The sequence below is a fragment of the Tachypleus tridentatus genome, chromosome 8, assembly GCF_004210375.1.
Source record: "Tachypleus tridentatus isolate NWPU-2018 chromosome 8, ASM421037v1, whole genome shotgun sequence".
Taxonomy (NCBI): domain Eukaryota; kingdom Metazoa; phylum Arthropoda; class Merostomata; order Xiphosura; family Limulidae; genus Tachypleus; species Tachypleus tridentatus.
Window position 1 is genome coordinate 158439827 of NC_134832.1, and position 22364 is coordinate 158462190.

The following is a 22364-nucleotide window of genomic DNA, read 5'->3' on the forward strand; positions in this document are numbered from 1 at the left end:
GCTATATGAAAAACACACACGCTAAACGAGCAGCGGAGACTTTCTCAACATGTTTTATAGAATCATTGTTGTTCTATAATCATCATTGTTTTATGCACGTGAGTACTGAAACTTCACTGTAACCTGTATCACTCTTCTTATAATTAAGCAAAATATTACGAGGCTTCTAAAATATTTGTTTAAAAAATTAATGTTTCTCTATTAGTGGCCTTGTCTTCTACCAGGTTGTAAGGAAGTATTATTTTTGTTACACGTTTTCTTTCATATAAACGTTCATTAGTTTATTGCAATAATATAAAATGAACTAAAAACACTGCTAGGAACCAAGTCTATGAACGGTACAACTAAACATTAATTGTTCCAAAAGAAGTGTGAAAGGTGTTCTACACAATTTTAACATATGTATCTGGTACTACTGGTTATGCGGTACGTTCGAAATTCTTGTATCATACAAAGTTTTCATGTTTTTGTTTGAACAGGCCGGCAAAGCACGTAATAAACACTGGATAAAGAAACAATGGCTTCATAGAGTCAACTGATACCAAGCTAATACATTTAAAAAAAGAAAGACTACAACATGTAGTTTTGAAAATAAAAGACGAGTATTTCCAAAAAATTCTTCATGAATAAAGATATATATTCATTTGTTATCAATGTTATTCTCTTTCATCAGTTTATATTTTTCTTCAAAAACATAATACTAAAAATTATTCATTGTGATAAAGAAAATAATAAATTGAACAAAGAGTTTGTTTTGTTACCAATTTGTAAACAATTTCTACGTGATGGAAAAAAATGAATATTAATTTCGAAGTCTGCGTATCTTATGGAAAATCTATTTGTAAAAGCAAAATAACTTGTATGGAATTTAAGTTATTAGGTCAAAGTAATATTGCAAAAGATCTCAGGAAGAGTATTCAAAACTCCTTATGCAATGATATTATTGGGTCACATTATCACGTGACACTAACAGATGAATTTTGTTAGGTAATTAACCAATTCCCCAAGTTCTTTTACGGGATATGAAGTAAGATTAATTAGAGTAAAAGCTCTCTTTCATAATACAGCTTTTTTATTGGATACTATAACATCTAACAACCTATTTTTATTTCAACAAATGAAAGCAGCGGTTGTCAGTCTAATAAAGTTCACAATAGATGCTTTACTACATCTACAGTCAGAAACCATTATTAGATGTGATTTTATCATAATTTTAATTTAAAATCTCATTAATCGACAGGCACATACTGTTTGAGTAAAACTATATGACGCTATATTCCAGAAAATTTTTGATAGGAAACTTACATTTATCAAATTAAATCATGGTTTCAGATTATTTATCTATTGATTCATTGATCTATTTTCATCGTTTCCTTTTTATTAGTTATTTGAAACAGTATGGAGGAACGAAATCACTGGCTTTACTTTACGTAACATTTCCAGGTTTTCTGCATTTTTAATGTTTTATTGTGATATAGGAAAACAATATGACATTTTATTGTCGAGTTTAATAAGATTCATCAAAACTGTTAAAAGTATAGCAGTTTTCATATATTCAGTAGCTTCTGATCTTATCAACCAATGGGGATCAGAATTTGATAATTAATTGAGTGACTAATATAGGTAATTGAAAATAACTTTTATACTTGTTATCAGTCATAATGTCGACAATTTCCCATAAAGTTTAGGTTGTTTCCAAACAAGATATCAAACTTATAATGTTGAATAATCATGATGAAAAAGTGAATAAAACGAAAAACTGATAAACATAATAACATAGATTTACACTTCACATGAGACATTAATGTTTGACCTATTACATTGTAAACCGTTACATATTCCAAATAGTTCTTTAAAGATTTTGAACAAGTAGAAGTGTTCATCATAATATTATTACAACCACACTCTAAGCAAGTTTCTTTATATACAGTCTTATATACGGCAAACATAGTTTGCGGAATGCTATTTAAGTTAGCTATTTAATACAACATACATTATACATATTATAAATTAACTATATTACAGACATTATAGTCAATAAAGTTACTGAAAGTAACCTTAAAAAAAATTGAAACATATATTAGAAGAACACACCTATGCTCAGTAACATGATAGTAAAGTATATAAAACACTTGAATTGATTTGAGATTTATTTATACATTCTTCAAGAGCTGTTAATTGAAAAAATAAAGTGGGTAAAGGAACTTATTTAATGAGAACATGAGTTGTTAAGCATACATGAAGTGCCAACTGAGAAAACATTGTTACGATACAAGTATGTGTCTGTAGAAAATAGCGTTCGGTAAGTTTATTTATATTCAGTTGTATGTGAGTTTTCACGATGGCAAAGTCACATCGAGCTATCTGCTGAGTCCACCACTGGATCAGTTGTCTTAATTGTGAAACATAAAACATTAAGTAAATAAGAAATAATTATTGGACGCAACATAGAGTTTGTTTTGTTTGCAAGACTAACTAACGTGTGTCTTAATTCACGTTTCTTATATAGTCGTACAATATCTCTGAACTTTCTGTACTGGGATAAAATGTATCTGAATATTCTTTACTGGTACAAAATTCAACTGTTTCTGAACTGCGGTGTACGGTATCTATACGTACTGTAACAGCACATAACCTGACTGGACTTCAATTTCCATACTGGGATAAAATCTATCAGAGATTTAATCAATGATACAGTCTCTCTGAACCTTTTCTATACTGTAACACAAAACGCTATAATTCTAAGATAGTTTCTCTTCTTGAAGGGCAAGCAAAGAGCAACAATATTTAATAGAAACATTTATGACATAAAACCGTACTTGTAAAAAAACGTATAGTTATTTACTAAAACACTTTTGAAATAAACGTGTTTTGCTTTTTATATGTGATGAAACAAAATAATGTTTATCATTGTTATTAAATACTTGCCTTGATTTTTGTAAAAATTTTCGCAATTTTGATTTTCTGTCTTATTTTTACTGCACTTCCTTGTTGCCTTACGTTTGAATTTCAGGTATTTTGCTAATACCGCATGTAAGTGCTAATTGTTTACTTCGGCTGTATTTTCATAACATATTCCTCAGTTCAGGTTCAAAGCAAGTTTGTTTTTGAATTTCGCGCAAAGCTACATGAGGACTATCTGCGCTAGCCGTCCCTAATTTTGCAGTTTAAGACTGAGAGACGGCAGGCAGTCATCACCACCCACCGCCAACTCTTGGGCGATTCTTTTACCAGCGAATAATGGGGTTGACCGAAAATTATAACGCCATCACGGCCGAAAGTGCGAGCATGTTTGGTGCGACCATAATTCAACCTGCGACCCTTAGATTACGAGTCGAACGCTTCAACCCACCTGGCCATGCCGAGCCTTCTAAGAACGTATATTATCACAAGCCAATTTGTACAGATTTCTGCACAGCGCGTTTTAACAAGTGAATGTGGATAGATTAACAACAACAAGTTACACACTATGTAGCCCTTAAGTAAAAAAAAAAAAAAAAGGTCAATACGTTTCCAGTCAAAAATGTCACAACTGAACCAGAAAACCTGTTCTAAATGTAGATAAACATCTCGAATAGACCTCACTGCACGTGTATTCTATACAATTTATTGAAGACAGCTAGAGTTCGATGTGTTATTATTGACGTGATTTGATATTCCAGTTGTTTAGAGAAGTATTACGAATCTCCAGTTGAAATATACATACAACGTAGTTTATTTGTTCTAATACTATTCTTTAATGTGTACCTTTAACAAAACAACATGAAAAACAAAGTGGCAAGTTTATTTTATAATATGTATATGATATGTTTTTTCTCAGCTGCAGCACAGCGGCTTATAAAACGGCTCAAAGTTATTATTATTTTATTAATATTTTAAGTACGAACTTCTAACTCATATCTTCATCACCTCTTGATCGATTTGAGAGCTAATATCGATTGATGTTCTCGATCGTACCAAAAGTATCATAGATTAATTCAGTGTAATCCTGCCAAAATAATTTTAATTGAAGGTAGGTTGATAGGAATCCTGAATAATACTAAAAGTGAATAAAATATACCCACTCCCTACCGCTGGTATTAGTAGTGTAAGTAAATATAGGTTGAAAAAGGACACAAAAATTGTCTCGTAGATTAATTTACTCAAATTCTGCTTAACAGATTTTGAAGTGCCCTTGGTTATTTAGGTTTCTGTCTTGTTTTATCAAATAATGCTTTTGATAGCAAAAGATGTGTTTTTAGTTATGTCTTACTGGAACTATCAGAGTTAACATCTCAACTGCTTGTTTTTGAATTTCGCGCATAGCCAATCGAGGGCTATCTGCGCCTACCAGTTCCTTAATTTAGCAGTGTAAGACAAGAGGGAAGGCAGCTAGTCATCACCACGCTCCGCCAACTCTTTGGTTACTCTTTTACCAACGAATAGTGGATTGATTGTGGGATTGACCGTTACATTATAACGCTCCAACGACCGAAAGGGCGAGTATGTTTGGTACGACCAGGATTCGAACTCGCGGCACTAAGTTTACGAGTCGAACGCCGGGGACTTTTAGCGAGTGTGAGCTGAGATATAGGAGAGTTTTCTGCAAACTTTTGAGTTTATATGAATAGTGTATGAAAAACTTATAACCTGTGACAACCACCTTCACTTATCTGAACAAAGATAAATTACTATACTCACTTGGATAAAAATAATTACTGTAAGAAACAGCACCAGTTGAATGAGAAGAAAAAGAGTTACGTAATTCAAGTGAAAATTCTGAAGATGAAGGTGAAGAAACTCTCATACAGAGGTGGAGATAGTTCCTTCCTACACTAAAAATAATACGGATTATGTTACTAACTTAAACAAAGCCTTGGATGTTGATAACGCAGAAACTAATGAAGAAGAAAAAATCTAGAACAAACAAATGAAAACCAAGAGTTTACTCTGGTTGTGTCGAAAAGAAAAAGTGGAAATTCATTACAAAATGAAACTACACAACCAAAAAATACACCACTTAAAACAAAACACCCAAATATTCTATTATTATTGAGGCGAGCCTGGCACATATAATCAACAGCAACTAGCAGCGGAAGTTACCAGATGTAAACCAGATGTTGAAACAGCTGGTGTCAAGCGTTTTACCTTAAGGCGGTGTCATTGTCCGAGGTCAATGAACTGCTGACGTAAATAAACTACTTAAAGAATGGCCCATGGTGCTGATGAACTGACTCATGCTGCTCTACCGTTTGTCAATATGTAATTGTGGATTATCGTAACAAATGTCCCGTATTTCTCTCCACAGTTCAGCTAAGCCTTTTAATTAACTTTCTCAGTTTTATATAAGACTATTCAGCGTAAAACATGTTAATTGTGAAATCCAAACCATTGTTGTGAATATTCCATTGATCCATTTTTCTCTATCCCATCAAACAAAATGTCTTTCATCCTTACCAGATAATGCGATATAGAATGCACCTGCTAAAAGTACACGTTTCTAACTTTGGTCATCTCGTTGTGTGTATTTCATTGTCACTTAAAACCTTTCATCCTGTCACCTGTTGTCAGTGGTAGTTTTGTAGTGGCTATACACCCATTTGGATTACTTCGTTCTAAATGTGTATCTTACTGTTGTCAATATTACCTTCATCCTTGTATTTCAGTGTGGATTAAACTGTTAACAGTTCCACGAAAAGCTTGCTATTTCTCTGTGCCAACCACATTGTAATTATCCTGTTAAAGACCGCCCTTCAGTTTCTGTTAAAGTTTGATCTCCACTGTCTACTGGTTCGTTATCAAGTGAAACTATCTGTCCTTCTATTTTATAACACACTACAATTGTAATCTGCTTTTTTTGTGAGATTATACAGGGTATTCGGAAAGTCACTGTGTAGTTTTGAAAACAGCGATAACAGCATTCATTCAGTCTATTTCAAGCCAGCAACTGATAGCGGTGTTTAGAAACAAAATAAGAAGGATCCAAGCCTGTATTGATGCCAACTGGAGTGACTTTCAACATTTTTTGCAATTATCATTCATATTTACCTCCTATTCGATACTGAAACATGTCTGTTAATAAATATACAAGTGCACAGTGACTTTCCGAATACCCTGTATTTCTAATAAATATTGTTCTGGGTGTTATCGTTGTTTCTGTTTTGTCTCAGATATTTCTATAAATCTCTAAATTTTAAGTAAATTTGTAACTCCCTGAGTGAGCCCAGCATGGCCAGGCGGTTAAGGCACTCGACTCGCAATCTGAAAATCTTGGGTTCGAACCCCCATCACACCAAACATGCTCGCCCTTTCAGTCGTGAGGACGTTATAATGTGACGACCAATCACACTATTCGTTATTAAAAGAGTAGCCCAAGAGTTGGCGGTGGTTAGTGGTGACTAGCTGCCTTCCCTCTATTTTTGCACTGCTAAATTAAGGATGGCTAGTGCAGAAAGCCCTCGAGTAGCTTTGCGTGAAATTTAAAACAAAACAAACCAAAATCATATCTAACAAGTATTCAATTACACTACTGAACAAAAGTGTTGTCTCCCGCTGTTACAGTGGAAAGTCTACGGAGTTACAATGCTGAAATCAGGGGTTCGATTCCCCTCGGTGGACTCAACAGATAGTCCGATGTAGCTTTGCTATAATAAAACACAAACACAAAAGTGTTAAGACAAGAAAATATTTTGTCATTCTTTCCATTTTGTGGGGCTAATTCTTCCATGTCACCACGTAAGAAAACTCAAATATTTTATACCAAAATCAACATGGTAATACTTTACTGTTGACAACCGATGAATCAGTATGAGAATACTTGTCATTCTTTAGAATTTCCATAAACTTGTACCAAGGACATATCATAAGGGTTTTGCTTGAATGAACATACTGATTAAATTTAAGGTCTGAAATAACTGTCATGGTGCCCGATGCAGTGTGTTAACTATATAGAAAGAAGCTAGTAAGGAATTAACATATGGTACCGGTGTATGTTAGAAATAAATTTCATAAAACTTCACAAATAAACCTTCATACAGAGAGTGTTTAACACATTATATTAAGTTTTATTTTCATTGCCCAAAAAGCTTAGAGAATTGTCACTAGAGCAGAGAGTCCGTACAAAACTTTACGTTGTGCTGATTGGACTCTATCGCAAATTGCTTCAGAATGGAAATGTTCTCCTAGAACTGTCAAGTACACCCTAGATCATGAGACTGAGACAGGTAAATTAGAAAATAGGAAAGGAAGAGGAACTCAGTTATACTGATGTTAAGTATCTTTGTTCATGCAGCTTTCAGGACAGAAAGAAGACTACACGAGATAAACAGCCATGAACCTAATGACAGAAAAGTGTCCTGATATACAGTGTCAGACTCAATGAGAATGAAATATTTGGTTGTGAAGCAGTTAGAAAACCTTTACTTATAACCTCCAATCATCATGAAGAGACTGAAATCTGCTAAAAAATACAAAAGCTGGACGGCTAATGATTGGTAAATGGCTTTATGAGTGGATAAGTCCAATTTTGAAATATTTGGTTCAAAATGTAGGTCGTACGTCCGACGGAGGAAAGGTGAAAGATACTTACCTCAGTACATAGCACCAACCATGAAATATAGGTGGAGTCAGTATAATGGTATGGAGGTGTTTTTCTGTTAATGCAACAAGAGATACTTGCAAAATAAATGGAAAAATGAACCAGTACAGATACCATCAGATACTGATCCGCCATGGTATATCCAGTGGTTGGTGTATAATTGTTTAAGAATTCCACTATCTAGAAAATAACTACCCTCTTTCAAACATTAAGAAAGAAACTGCTGAAGTTATTTTAATGATACAATGGCCCCCATAGAGCCCCGATCTCAACCAGCTTAAGTAGATCTGGAACATGATGGATCAAAAACTTGACATGTCAAAAATTACTTCTAAAGAAACTTTATGGAAGTGTATTACAGACATTTGAAGTAAATTCCCAAAAAAACACTTTTATTAGATGTGTTGTAACGATGGTTGAAAGACTGTCTGCAGTTATTAAACCAAAAGGGGGACACAAAATATTAGCTATTTACTGAACTCAACACTTCCATTGAGTTTCTGTTGAACTATATTTACCGAACTCAACACTTCCACTGAGTTTCTGTTGTATTATGTTTACCGAACTCAACACTTCCACTGAGTTTCTGTTAAACTATGTTTACCGAACTCAACACTTCCACTGAGTTTCTGTTGTATTATGTTTACTGAACTCAACACTTCCACTGAGTTTCTGTTAAACTATGTTTACTGAACTCAACACTTCCACTGAGTTTCTATTGTACTATGTTTACTGAACTCAACACTTCGACTGAGTTTCTATTGTACGATGTTTACTGAACTCAACACTTCGACTGAGTTTCTATTGTACGATGTTTACTGAACTTAACACTTCCACTGAGTTTCTGTTAAACTATGTTTACTGAACTCAACACTTCCACTGAGTTTCTGTTAAACTATGTTTACTGAACTCAACACTTCCACTGAGTTTCTGTTAAACTATGTTTACTGAACTCAACACTTCCACTGAGTTTCTGTTGAACTATGTTTACTGAACTCAACACTTCCACTGAGTTTCTGTTAAACTATGTTTACTGAACTCAACACTTCCACTGAGTTTCTGTTGAACTATGTTTACTAAACTCAACACTTTCACTGAGTTTCCGTTGTAATAAATAGGAACATTAATAACATTTTGATGTTTCACCTGTGATTTACCTTCCAATGTTCCTTGACAGAAACCTAATCCCTGATTTTGTCCTTACAGTTTTGCACAATACTGTATGTCGGTAATACTGGGGTTTAAATAATTTGTCTGAAGGAAATAAATCTGTAATGCTGAATAAATAACTTGAATTTCACTGACTGATTACAACTTGTTAAACTTTTACACAAAAACCAAAACTTGTTTCCGTTAGTAAAATCCTTTAGCTATACTTGTTAAAAACCATTACAGCCGGTAAGTTGATAATTGTCAAACCTATTGGCATCATTACGAATACAGGACTCAAGATGGTGCTAATCTAAACTGCTTAAATTGCAAAAAATCTAAAATTTTATAACAATGTGGTTAAAAACTGGTTATGATTACAGGTTGTGGTTTCGGAACATCTGTTTGGAACATAATTTGAAATAAATCATGTAAAAGAACTTGGAACTTATCGCAGCTTCAGTTAAGTATATGATGTAGTTGGTTAATTTTTGTGTAACAAAAGAAAATGTACTATTTCAAGTAAAGATTAACAGCCATCTTGTCACTACTCTGACATCATCACTTGAACAGTAGATAACCTGCCATGTAAAGCTAACAGTTGAAACTAAGTAAGTATATAGGCAAATAATATGAACGTTCATATACGTTTTAAACTGTCACAACTCCATTATAAAATAAGTTTCATATTTAGAGAAGGAATATCGAGGTTTTTTGTTGTCTATTTTTAAACAAATTAATTTGAAGTAAGGATTATGTTTTGATACTGAGCACGAACAAAAACCCACATGAAGTAAAAATGTATCTTAAGATAGCTGGTATGGGTATTAAAACTTTAATTAAAATGAAATACTGAACAACGTTACGACCTTCTTAAGTGATATTCTGGTTAACAGGTCAAAACGTTGTTCTGCAATTTATTTTAATTACGTTTTAATAGCTATACCAGTGTCTTGAGAATACAATAACAAAATAGCTGTCAGCATATACTGAAAACTAAGATTCTGCTCTATCTAAGTGTTTAGTAGAAGTTTTATAATAATATCTGTTATCTTAGTTGTAAGATATTCACGTTAAAATAAAAACTAGAAATAGGAAAAAAACATACTTGTTGTCATTGTTCTATTAGCTAATAGTCAAACAAATAAAAAGTGAACGTAACAGAGTCTGTTTACAACTAGTTTTTAAAGTCAGGATTATTTCTTATGCCAAGAGAAATGCTTCAATATTTGTAATAGAACAAAATATGTCTGCTTACAGAATTAGTTTCAGGAAGAATGGGGTATCAAAACTGTATTATGATACAGTTTAAATTAAATATCGAACAGTACACTCAATTCTGTGTAATTTTCTAGTATTCGAGACCAAAGGCGTTGTTGCTGGTGGTGTTTTATAGCGCAAAGCTGCACAATGAACTGTTTGCACTCTGTCTATTGCTGGAATCGAATCGCAGATTTCAGCACTGTAAGCACATAAACTTATCGCTGATCAGCTGTGGTGGGTGGAAAATCAAAGGCAAAGTTCTGAATTATGATTTTATGGAATGGATTGACTGAAAAATCTAAACTGACTTCACAAAAGCTTTACTTAATTTTGTTATGGTTTGTTTGTTTGTTTTGAATTTTGCGCAAAGCTACACGAGGGCTATCTGCGTTAACCGTCCCTAATATTCCAGTGTAAGACTAGAGGAAAGACAGTTAGTTATTACCATCCACCGCCAACTCTTGGGCTACTCTTTACCAATGAATAGTGGAATTGACCGTAACATAATAACGTCCTCATGGCTGAAATGACAATCATGTTTGGTGTGACGGGGATGCGAACCTGTAATCCTCAGATTGCTAGTAGAGCGCCTGAATTATCTGGCCATGCTGGGCCATTCTATTTTTTTATTGCCGATTCTAAACGAGTACAAGCATGCCTTGTAATTTTGTTGGTCAGTATATAAAATCATGACTTTGTATAAGTAAGTTCTGAATTGTAATGTTAGTTTTTGTTGTTTTTTTTCCTCACTTGAAAAACCTCTAGTTTTTCGTTACTTCTCTTTCTAATAAAAATCACCGTTAACAAAAAACCGTTAAAGATTTTGTTTATTGGTTGTTTCTTTTCAATTTCGTGCAAAGCCACACGAGGGCTATCTGCGCTGGCTGTCCTTAATTTGGCAATGTAAACTAGATAGAAGGCAGGTAGTTATCACCACCCACCGCCAATTCTTGGGCTACTCTGTTACCAACGTAGAGTGAAATTGATTGTTACATAATAATGCTCCCACGGCTGAAATGGCATGTTTGGTGTGACAGGAATTCGAACCCACGCCTCTGACACTACTAGTCGAGCGCCCTAACCACCTGGCCATTTCGGACCATTAATAATTAACGTAAAGACAAGTCTGACACTCGATTTACCACTTCTTATCACATTTTATAGTTTTAATGGAATTTTACAATATCTAAAACAAAGCGTTATTCCAAACAAAATTAGGCGTTTTTTTTTTTTTTTTTTTGTTTTTGCTTTGTTTCTCAGACAAAACATAATGTTATCTCACCCTACGGGCCCGGCATGGCCAAGCGTGTTAAGGCATGCGACTCGTAATCTGAGGGTCGCGGGTTCGTATCCCCATCGCGCCAAACATGCTCGCCTTTTCAACCGTGGGTGCGTTATTAGTAACGGTCAATCTCACTATTCGTTGGTAAAAGAGTAGCCCAAGAGTTGGCGGTGGGTGGTGATGGCTAGCTTCCTTCCCTCTAGTCTTACACTGTTAAATTAGGGACGGCTAGCACAGATAGCCCTCGAGTAGCTTTGTGCGAAATTCAAAAACAAACAAACAGACAATTAAACTTAACAGAAAATTGTACTTCTGTTGTGTGCTTCCAACATATTGTACTCATTGATGTAGACCTGTCATAGCCAAGCGGTTAGAACGATTGACTCGCAATCTTAGGATCGCGAATTCAAATCCCCGTCGCACTAAACATGCTTGCCCTTTAAGTCGTGGGGGCGTTATAATGTAATGGTCAATCCTACTATTCGTTGGTAAAAGAGTAGCCCAAGAGTTGGCTTTAGGTGGTGACGATTAATTGCCTTCTCCCTGGTTTTACATTGTTAAATTGGGAAGGGTTATCTGCGCTAGCCCTCGAATAGCTTTGCGAGAAATTCAAAAACAAATATAAAAAACGACAGTATTACTTAATTTGAAAGAAAACAAAACGAAGTTTCATTTGGAAGAAACGTCTTTATTATTATTATTTAATATACAAAGCTGTTAAAGTTTGCTATCATTAATTATGCAAATGAACTTGTTCAGAATCGACTCATCAATGAACAAATATATCCAATAGGAGACATTTGATTTGGAAAGTTGATAAATTTCACTTAAGAATTTTAACTTTCGGTTTAATATAGGAAAACTTCACCTTAATTAAACCTGTTAGTCCAGTAAAGGCTCTGCTTACCAGAAAAGACCCGTCACAAGATGAATGGATGTTCATCATCCCATACCAGAAAGTATCCGGGTAAACATCATTAACTGTTCCTTTTTTCATCAAACGACTTTACGAATGTAGTCAAACATCATGAAATATTACTCATTAAAATATGATAAGTTAACGTTTAATCAGATGACATCACCGAATACCCAGAAATATAATACCAGTTGATACTCATTCAACTGGTATCACCAAGTGTCCAAGAACAAATGGTCAGTTAATGTTTCTTTACGTGAAACCATCAAGTGCCAAGGAAACATTACCATTTAATGGTTAATTACTTGATACCACCAAGTGTCCAGGAACATATGATCGGTTAGCACTTATTCAACTGATACCACCAAGTGTCCATGAACAAATTACCAATTAATGTGCATTCCTCTGAAACTACGAAGTGTCTATAAACGAGCGATCAGTTTATTTTTATTCATCCGACACCATGAAGTGTCAAGAAAAATTCACCAGTTAATGGTTAATCACCTGACATTTAGGAACAATGACCGGTTAATATAAGGGCACGTGACATCACCAAGAGTCAAGGAATATATGACTAATTAATTGGTAATCACGTTGTACCACTCATAAACTAGAAACGGACCAACAAATAGTATTTTTATCAAACACAAGGAATTACATTATTATTAATATTAACGACTGTTTATTCTTCCACTTCATGAGGAACTAAATAAGAAGTGTTCGCGCGATGTGATCACCTACACGTCACTGATGTTTAGTCATTACACATAATTAATTTTCAGTCAATATTAACACATCGTCAAAATTATGTATTAATTGAACATTAATAGCACTTACTTTTTTTTTCCTTTAACAGATAACTTTCTGAAGTCACGATCGTCCTACGTGCCGAAAAACAAACTCATCCCATTGGCCCTTATTCTGTATGACGTCATGTCTCTTGAAAAATCGGTTGGCACTCACTCACTGTATGTTAGCTCGAGTTTGAGACAAGTTACTGTTACAGTGTTTTAGTCTAGAAAAGCGTTTGGATTAAGAGTGTTAACCTTATGTAATTGACTAAACATTCGAGGACAAGCTCTGAGCTGTAACATGTGCTCCATTTCCAAACAGCATGAGAACTCTATAATTGGTATGATTGTACATAAACCGTTCTTGCCTCAGTTAGACAGGTTTATAACGCTATCATAATGATAATAGAGAAGGCATAATAATACTGTAGATAAAAAAGCAAACAATGCTGGGAGATATCTTGACGAAGACCAAGCTGGAAACGTCTGTTAATTAATCGACTGGCGCTAACAGAAAGGAATAAACGGCTAAAAGGTAAGTAAAACAACCACTTTTTGATACGTCTGGTGCTAATCGACTTTGAATTGTATTCGTATGTTTTATTGGTACCTATCTCACTATCAGAGTCGCAGTCAGAGTATTACATAAAAAAAAACAACCTTAAACTAAATCTTGACTGTTCAGTTCTGATTTCTCAGTAATTCCGGTGAAAACTTTGTGAATCATTTGTAAATCTACAACTTACGAGAACTTTAGTTGTAGTTGAATGAAATTGGAATACGTATTTGACTTCAATACGTTCCACTGTGGCATGTACACAGTGCACTATTGGTAACACGATTAACGTAAACACAATACATAACAATACGAGAAGTACGGCAACCCGTAGTAACAGAAATGTTCTTAAATAATAATAACAGATATGTGTAATTCTGTTGAAGCGGGGATACGATGTGAAAGTATGATTTTTGTATACTGGGAACTGACTAAGCAGGTTTACGTAGTTCTTACTACTTACTCTTTCTATTGGTCATAGTACTTAAGAACTTTCAAATGATTGGTTTGAAGGGCGGAGTTACTCAAGTTGATTTGCTAAATGTATTGTTATCTCGACAAATCATAGAAGAGGGAGGTTCTTATTTTATATTTATCAGGTCTGAATCTCAAATTCGAGTTTCTAATTCTTTATGTATTTGTACATGTTGAATAGTGGGCGTGATGAAATAGAAACTGAGTAACAAGACAGCTGGACGTATTACGTGACATACAGTTACAGATACTTAACTTTTGTCTTTACATTTCCTCTTAAATTAAGAAATTAAAACATATATAATTTTAAAATTTAGATTATGAACTGCGTTTTGATGCTAATCTCATTGACGTGAGTGGTTAAAAATGTTAGTTCATAAAATTTTGAAAATAACGCGTCAAACGTCGTGACACGTGCAATTTAACCTACATGGGTAAAACAAAGGAATTTTGTTTCTTTTGAATCTCGCGCAAAGCTACGCGAAGGCTATCTGCGCTAGCCGTCCGTAATTTAGTAGTGTAAGACAAGAGGGAAGATAGCGAGTCATCACCACCCACCGCCAACTTTTGGACTACTCTTTTACTAACGAATAGTGGGATTGAGCGTCACATTATAATGCTCCCATGGCTGAAAGGGCGAACGTGTTTGTTGCGACCGGGATTCGAATCCGCAACTCTCGGATTACGAGTCGAATGCCTTAACACACTTGGCCATGCTGGGCCAAAAAGTTTGTTTTTTATAGTAAAGCCACATCTGGCTATCTGTTGAGCCTACCGAGGGAAATTGAACCCCTGCTTTTGGCATTGTGAATCTATAGACTTACCGCCGCACTCGTGGTAAGGAAGAAGCCAAAAGGATATTTGTGCTCAACCCATCACGACCATTGAAACACGGTCTTTAGCAATATAAGTCTGCAGACATACCGCTGTGCCAATGGGGCCTTTACATATTTGTCATACATAGTCGGTTCAATTCATTTTCACCGAGTTGTTATTGACAATAATAATTCAAATACCATATAAACTATACAAGTTTAACGAAAATAATTCTTACTTCTTACAAGAAGTAGTAATAGTGTGACTCAAAACTTACACAATATTTTAATCTCTAATATACAGTTTGTTTGTTTTTTGGATTTTCGGAGCAAAAATACAAAATGGCTATCTGCGTTTGCCGTACTTAATTTAGCAGTGTAAGGCTACAGAGAAGCCAGCTAGGCAGTACCACCCATCGCCATCTCCTGGGAAACTCTTTCACCAAGAAATAGAGGGAGTGACTATCATATAATAACGCCCCCACGGCTGAAAGAGCGAACATGTTTACGAGTCGAGCGCCTTAACCATGCCCGGCCCTAGTATATGCTAAGACTTAATATTAATAAATATTTTACCTTTAATATTAAGTTTATTTCAAAATAGAAAAGATACTTTTGTGAAAATATTTCTCAAATTTACTATTACCAATAAATTCATCTCTCTGTCATACTTATATATATATAAATTTGGACATATACAGCAAATCAAATTGTGTTTCTAAGTAATACTCAAAGCATTGATCAGATGGCCCTAACAGTTTATTCACGATACAATGCAGGCGAACAACAAATCAGCAAATTAAAATTAGTTTACGTTGTAATAAAGTCATTTGAAACATCAAAGTTTTATTAAAAACGTTAATAGATCAACCAAGTAATAAATTAAATGACTGGTTACAATTTTCTTTCTTCAGAAATTAAAATCTATTAAAATACATTTCCAGATATATTTTTAAATTATTGGTTTATACAATATATATTATTGTTTCAGAGCGTTGATTTTAATTGCATATGAAAAAGTATGGGATTTTAACTCATTACAGTCTCCGGAGTTTACAGAGAATGGTGATAAAAAAAATTCAGTGAGCAACAGTTTGGTGGGAATAACACTGTCAGTGAGAAAGGCCAGACTCGTTCAAGCTGACAGGAAGACCACAATAACCATTCTTTATAGCAATGATGTGCAGAAGCATATTGGGCTGCATCAGCAAGAAGCCACACCGGGTTTTACTCTTGTTAGCTTAGAACAGGAAGATGAGGCTACAGGGGATCACCAAAACTGGATGATTGAAGATTGGAAAAACGTCGTTTGGACTGACGAATCTAGATTTCTACTGCGACATGCACACTGGGAAGCACACATCAACAGACAACTACAATACTCTAGCTGATGCCAAATTCTACTAAAGGGACACACCAATTATCGACTCTATCTATACATAACTTGATTCAGCTTTGAAACTAGTTCCTCAACATGTCGGTCACTTCTGTTGAACTATAGCCTGAAAGGACGAGACAGTATAAACTATCTATATTTCACCAACAAGAAAGGGTCGCTGAAAGCAAGTAAACATTAAAATTGATGCACTTGTGGTTCATCTTCCATTGCTGACGAGTTAGTATCTCAAGCACTGTCTACAATTACAATGTGAAAATGTCTGAAAGTTATCAGTTAAAAGTTATAACAAAGATGTTTCTCATAAACAACACAATACTTCTTAAGCTTCTCACCCAACATAGAATATCTTTATGTGACACCTCTAAAGAGCCGCTCTTGCTACACTAGTCGATAAAGTGTACATTTCACCAAATTGTCAATTTTTCTTCTTGGTGACAATGGATGAACAATAAAAGCAACCAGTTACCTCCCATCATACATCTCTGACGACAAGGGGAGAATTGATTAGTTTCTTGAAGAAGCAAAAGAGCTATAATCAAAATAGTTCTTGTGCCACAAAGTAATTACCTAGCTACATTGGGTGCACAGAGTCTCTGGAGAAACGTTCTAGTGTTTGAAGGAACCAACACTTCTAAATCTGATGAAGACAATGAACAAAGAACAAAACTCAAGTTTATCCTAATCTGATAAACATTTCTACCGACACAGTTCCTTCTTTTGGTTTGTGAATAGTTTTACAAGTTTTGAGTCCCTGATTATTACCCTGACCTGCTGAAATTGTTTAATTGTAAATGTTTATATTATTATGAATTTACGATATAAACTTAGAAGTACTTAACTTTAATGATAAAGGTATGATATAATGAAATCTCCATTTAAAATATTTTACAGACTCCCCATTAATTCATTTATTTTCATTACGATATTATATCATTTTTTAACTTATTTTCATGTTTTATCAGAAACTTAAGGAAAGGGAAAAAGAGATAACTTTTACACTTGTAGTTCGAGTGCTGTTTGAAAAGTTAAATGTACAACAACGGTGATTGATGAAGATAAATACTTGAAAATGTTGAACAAGAACTAAAAAAAAAAACTAGGTTTAAGTAAAGACGTTAAAACTGTAACTGGATATGACTACTGGTAGGAAGTATTGAATAATACCTTAAGTTGATCAATAACATTTTAACTGAACACATTATTTGTGAAGAACATCATGTAATTATAACAGTAGGTTGACAAACAACGATTTATAAACATAAAGAAGTGTTTTACTGATGGTAAGAAATAGTGAACATATGTTTTCTGTTTCTTAAGAAGACAGACCAATGTATTCTTGAAACATGTAATATGTTCCACCATGAATAAAACACTTTTTATGCTTACAGTTAGTTGTTTGCTTATCTATTCTTTTAACGAAAATTTGTAGAATTAAGAAATTTATTGTTTCAACAAGATTTGTGAATATTGGAAGTGAATAGTGTAACTCTGGAGAAAAGCTATCTATACAGTTAAGAAGGATTTTGTAAGTGAATTGTAATGTATTTTCTTATAGCAAAGCCGCATCAGGCTATCTACACTGTCTACCAAGTAGAATCAAACCTGTGATTTTAGCGATGTAAATGTGTAAGCTCGCCTCTGTACCATCGGGGAGCAGAGCGAATAATAGAAACATTCTTTTACCGTTTAGTTTGTAGACGTCATAAATCAATCTAGTGATGAACTGACAATGCCATAAATAATTTTGTTTTTATACAAATTAACAGAGAAAGTTCAAAATATGATGATAATTACATATATATATTATGATTAAAACATAACTGGGCTGTAAGTAAATACTTCAGCACATTATATTAAATTATAAACATAAAACTGGTTCTGTGATAATATAAAAGTATAAACATATTGTCACGTAATTTTCATGCTTATGTATGGAAATATATTTCTGACATTTAATTTAAAGTATGAAACATTTTTATTCCTTTATGATATGTTGAGAAAAAAGCACAAAAGCTTATTCTGTTGATTTTTCAAATAATTAGAAAAATTATGAAGCTTGTGAAAAATTGAAAATATATACAGATAGTGGTGACCATGTGTTTACTGTATCAAATATATCCACATAGCTGGAACAACGACCAGTGTTAAATTTTACCTCTCACAGTGGAGCCACCCAGGATTTAATAATGTCCCCACATATGAATAAAAAAATTGAAATGTTTACAGATAGTGGTGAAAGTGTCTCTACTATATCAAATATACCGACATAGCCAGTGTTACCTTTTACATTGGAGTTACGCAGGATTTAATAATGTCTCCACATATAAACAAAAGAATTAAAATATCCATTATTATGTTTAACATGGTGTTAGTAAGAGCATGGTTAGTGTTTGCGTACCACTTACGTATTGGTTTTGTTTGTTTTTGTATAACTTCTATTTGAGTATGTATGTGCTTTACTATATAATTTCGGTTAATTTCCAAATTTATTTATATATATCAGTATCACATTGATTTTATTGGTCCATGTTACCAACTTATTGTCATAATGGATAATGCCTATGGGATATCCCAACTATCAGTCAAAATCAAACAGTGATGTCAATCCAGTCAGCTGTCATGAATAATGATAAAATAAAAAATCACACACACATATTATGGTAGGGTAAACATTTTTTACATATCTTTTGTTTTGGAACGGTGGAGGTTGGGAGTACAATTAGTCGAAATATTAGGTGCAGGCTTCTATCCATTTGCTTTCTTTTATAATGTATTTAATTGTAACTGTGTTTCTAAAACGAGGTTTAGACAGTGAAAGACAGTAGAAGTTGAATCGTTGTTAGTGTGAACACTAAGCTTTGTACCATTACTAAATTTAATTTCTTTTTACGATTTTCCATGATGTTCGACTAGACTGACATTGGTTTTTGGATTATTTCTGAATGATGGGATATACCCAGTACATTCGGGTGGTATTAACAATTGTGACAATAATTTGAAAACTTGGACAAATAATCGTAATGAATTATTTAATTCATTATTCTTTATATTGCTCATTTAATCGCCTATTAACAATAAATGTATTCTACAGTATGTAAGCTATTTATACACACATAGATACTTGAGTGAAACAATGCCAAAAGTCAATTTTCTAATCCGAGGTCAAACAAAGTCCTTTCTTTAAGTGTCGTATCGGAAAAAGTTGGAAATTGTCCATACAGAGACTTGAAAGAGTTAACACTTTAATTTGAAGTGGAGCTAATAGGACTTTCTTTGTGTCAACCAAACATTTACGTTCAATGTTTTCTATCCTGCTATCAGGCTGACTCTGGGTGGCCATTACTTCTTTATCCGGTGCTGATTTAGTACTTTGCTTGTCCCATTTCACACAAACGCAGAAACTTTGTATAACAGTATTGTTAATCCAACAACATTCAAAAGACTTTTAGGTCTTCACAAAGTCGCCAAACACATTCTTTATATATATTCTTCCAAAAAAAAACGCAAAAGGCAAAATATGAAACATATTGTTAACAAGTTTATTTCGGGTAGTTCTGTATGACATGTGTAAAACTTTGCACATTCACTGCTGAACATCAAAGTCTGCAAAGACGAAGTCCACGCTCACTAGTTAAAGTTTAACGCCACTCAATGTCAATAACGAGTATGCCCCGTGAGCATCAATAACTGCTTGGCATCTCCTGCCCATGGAAGCGATGAGATGACAAATCACATCCTGTGGAATGGCTGTCCACTTAGCCTGCAAAGCTGCTGCAAGCTGAGGTAGAGTCTGTAGTTGAGGTTGTCGCCGTTGCAGACGTCGGTCCAAAGATGTTCGATGGGGTTTAAATCTGGTGACCTGTCTCAAGAAGACAGTGGTGAGTCGGGCTGTGTGAGGCCGGGCGTTGTCATGTTGAAAACGTCGTTGACGTTCACCATGATGGGTTGCACATGGGGCCTAAGAATCTCGTCGACGTATCGTTGAGCCGTAAGATTCCCTCGAATGTGCAAAAGGTCTCTTGAGGCAGTAGACGTCGCAGTGGTAGTCCTATTCCGAAGGTGACGTAACCGGATGTAGCGATCTTGTGCGGGCATGGTTACACGAGGTCTGCCAGATCGTGGACGGTCACGAGTTGATCCATGTCGTTGGTGACGATTCACAGCCTTGTGATGGTGCTTTGGTGGACATTCACAGCTGTGGCAACATCTGATCGAGATTCGCCTGCTTCCAAGCGACCAATGGCGTTGCTGCGTTGTGCTTCAGTCAGTCTTGGCATAATTGTATTGCGTGTCGGTGGCTTAACACTGAGCTATGAAAACCGAGAACCCATCACTTTTATAGGAATTTTGCACATGTTGCACTTGCAGAACATGCAGATCTTTCAAATACATTTATTGGACACGCATGCGTTTTGGCGAAAAATCCGATGTTTTCCTCCGTTTTCAAAGTGCACAACTTTTATTGTCATTTTGGTCTGACAATCAGTGCCTTAACACGTGTAACATCACATACTCTAAGATTGTAAAATTATTACATATATTTCTCAGAGTCACCTGATTTCAAACCATCCATATAAATAGGAATAAAGGATGGTTCAAAATCAGGTGACTGTATGGGCACTGCCATAGTTTGTTGTGGTTTGGTGGTTTTTTACAGAATCCCCTCAACATTTTCTGTGTTCTCTGCTGAACTGTATGCCAGGTCTCTTGCCCTGGATCACATAGAAGCAAAGCAGGACTTAAATTGCACTATTTGTACTGGCTGGCTTTGTTCTCTACTGACTCTGGAATTGCTTCATCAGTTCTCACCAATATTCAAAAGCAACTGGCCTATTTCTCTTTTAATATCTACTTCTATCAAGTTTTCTAGATGCCAGGCCATGTTGGTATTTACAGGAATGAGCTTGCTGATACTGCAGCTAAATCTGTCTGCTCTGGCACTATCACTACTGTGTCCGTTCCATACATGGACTATGGTCCTGTATTCAAGACTGGCTCTGTGCCAGTTGGCTTAAGAGTGAGCAACGTGAAAACAAGCTTTTCCAAATAAAACCCTCTATTGAACTTTGGCCGTCTTGCTTCCATAAGGATCAAAAAGAGGAAGTTTTCTTAATTAGACTATGCATTGGTCACAGTTTTTTAACTCACTGTTTTCTTTTATCTGGCACTGATGCACCACTGTGTTGTCTCTGTAACATTCAGGTCACAACAAGCCACATTTTACTGTCTTGCTGTCGTTTACGGCTCTCAATGATGGCACCAATTTAAACATGTTTTGTCCCATGGTCTATCAGTAACATTACAAATATTTTTAGTTTTTTAAAGACCATTAATCTTTTTAATGCCATTTAAATTTTTAATTAATACATTACATGTTTTTTAATGTAATTTTCTTTTAAGAATCAAAGTCCATGTAGTTTGATTTGAAATTAAAAAATGGCCAATACATCAAATAGCTCAAAACCAGAACTGGAAAGGCCAACTTCAAGTGTCTAATGCTGTGCTGTTTGAACTACTCATTATTCATCCTGGTGAGTTATAATTATTAAAATGTTGCTACAAGTCTTTTAAAACTTCTAATTTTACTTTCTAAAAATGGCCATAATGCCAAATAACTCCAGACCGAAGCTTCTAGAAATAAAAAAAAACAATTTATTTTGTACATTTAGCAAGAATGTTCACTGCTTTATTGAAACAATATTGATGAATACTACAAGTTGCAGCCTGTGAATGAAGAGTGGATATTGTTCACTGATACCTTCAATAGATCTTAAACAAAGATGGTGACTGTTTCAAGAGTATCTGTATGAGGAATTCCCAGCAATTTCAGAAGCAACACTTAAAAAGGATTTTGTTTAAGCGTCAGATTAGAAACTAACTTAAAATGAACATATCTAAGAATCTGTTTGTTTATTTGAAATTTTTCATCAAACCACAAGGTATCCCAAAATTAGCTTGGAAAATTAACGAAAATGCAGTTAGTCATCAATAACTGTCAACTTTTGGGTTACTTTTTTATTGAAGAAAAGTAGGGTTGATTATAATATTATGATGATTACTTGGCTGAAAAAACAACCATGTTTGTTTTGGACGAGGATTCAACCACAATTCACACTGCAAGTTGAGGTAATATGTAAGATCAA

The 22364-nt window shown here is 34.6% G+C and overlaps 1 protein-coding gene and 1 long non-coding RNA gene across 13 annotated transcripts in view; one reads left to right on the forward strand and one right to left on the reverse strand.

The window, feature by feature from the left end:
* LOC143223814 (dynein axonemal heavy chain 6-like) overlaps positions 1-22364 on the reverse strand; it is a 753870-nt gene that overhangs the window by 585761 nt on the left and 145745 nt on the right. The window lies entirely within an intron of this gene.
* Positions 11928-17910, forward strand: LOC143223808 (uncharacterized). The gene is made up of 2 exons (XR_013013082.1): positions 11928-13512; positions 15866-17910. It is a non-coding gene; the product is annotated as an uncharacterized LOC143223808 (long non-coding RNA).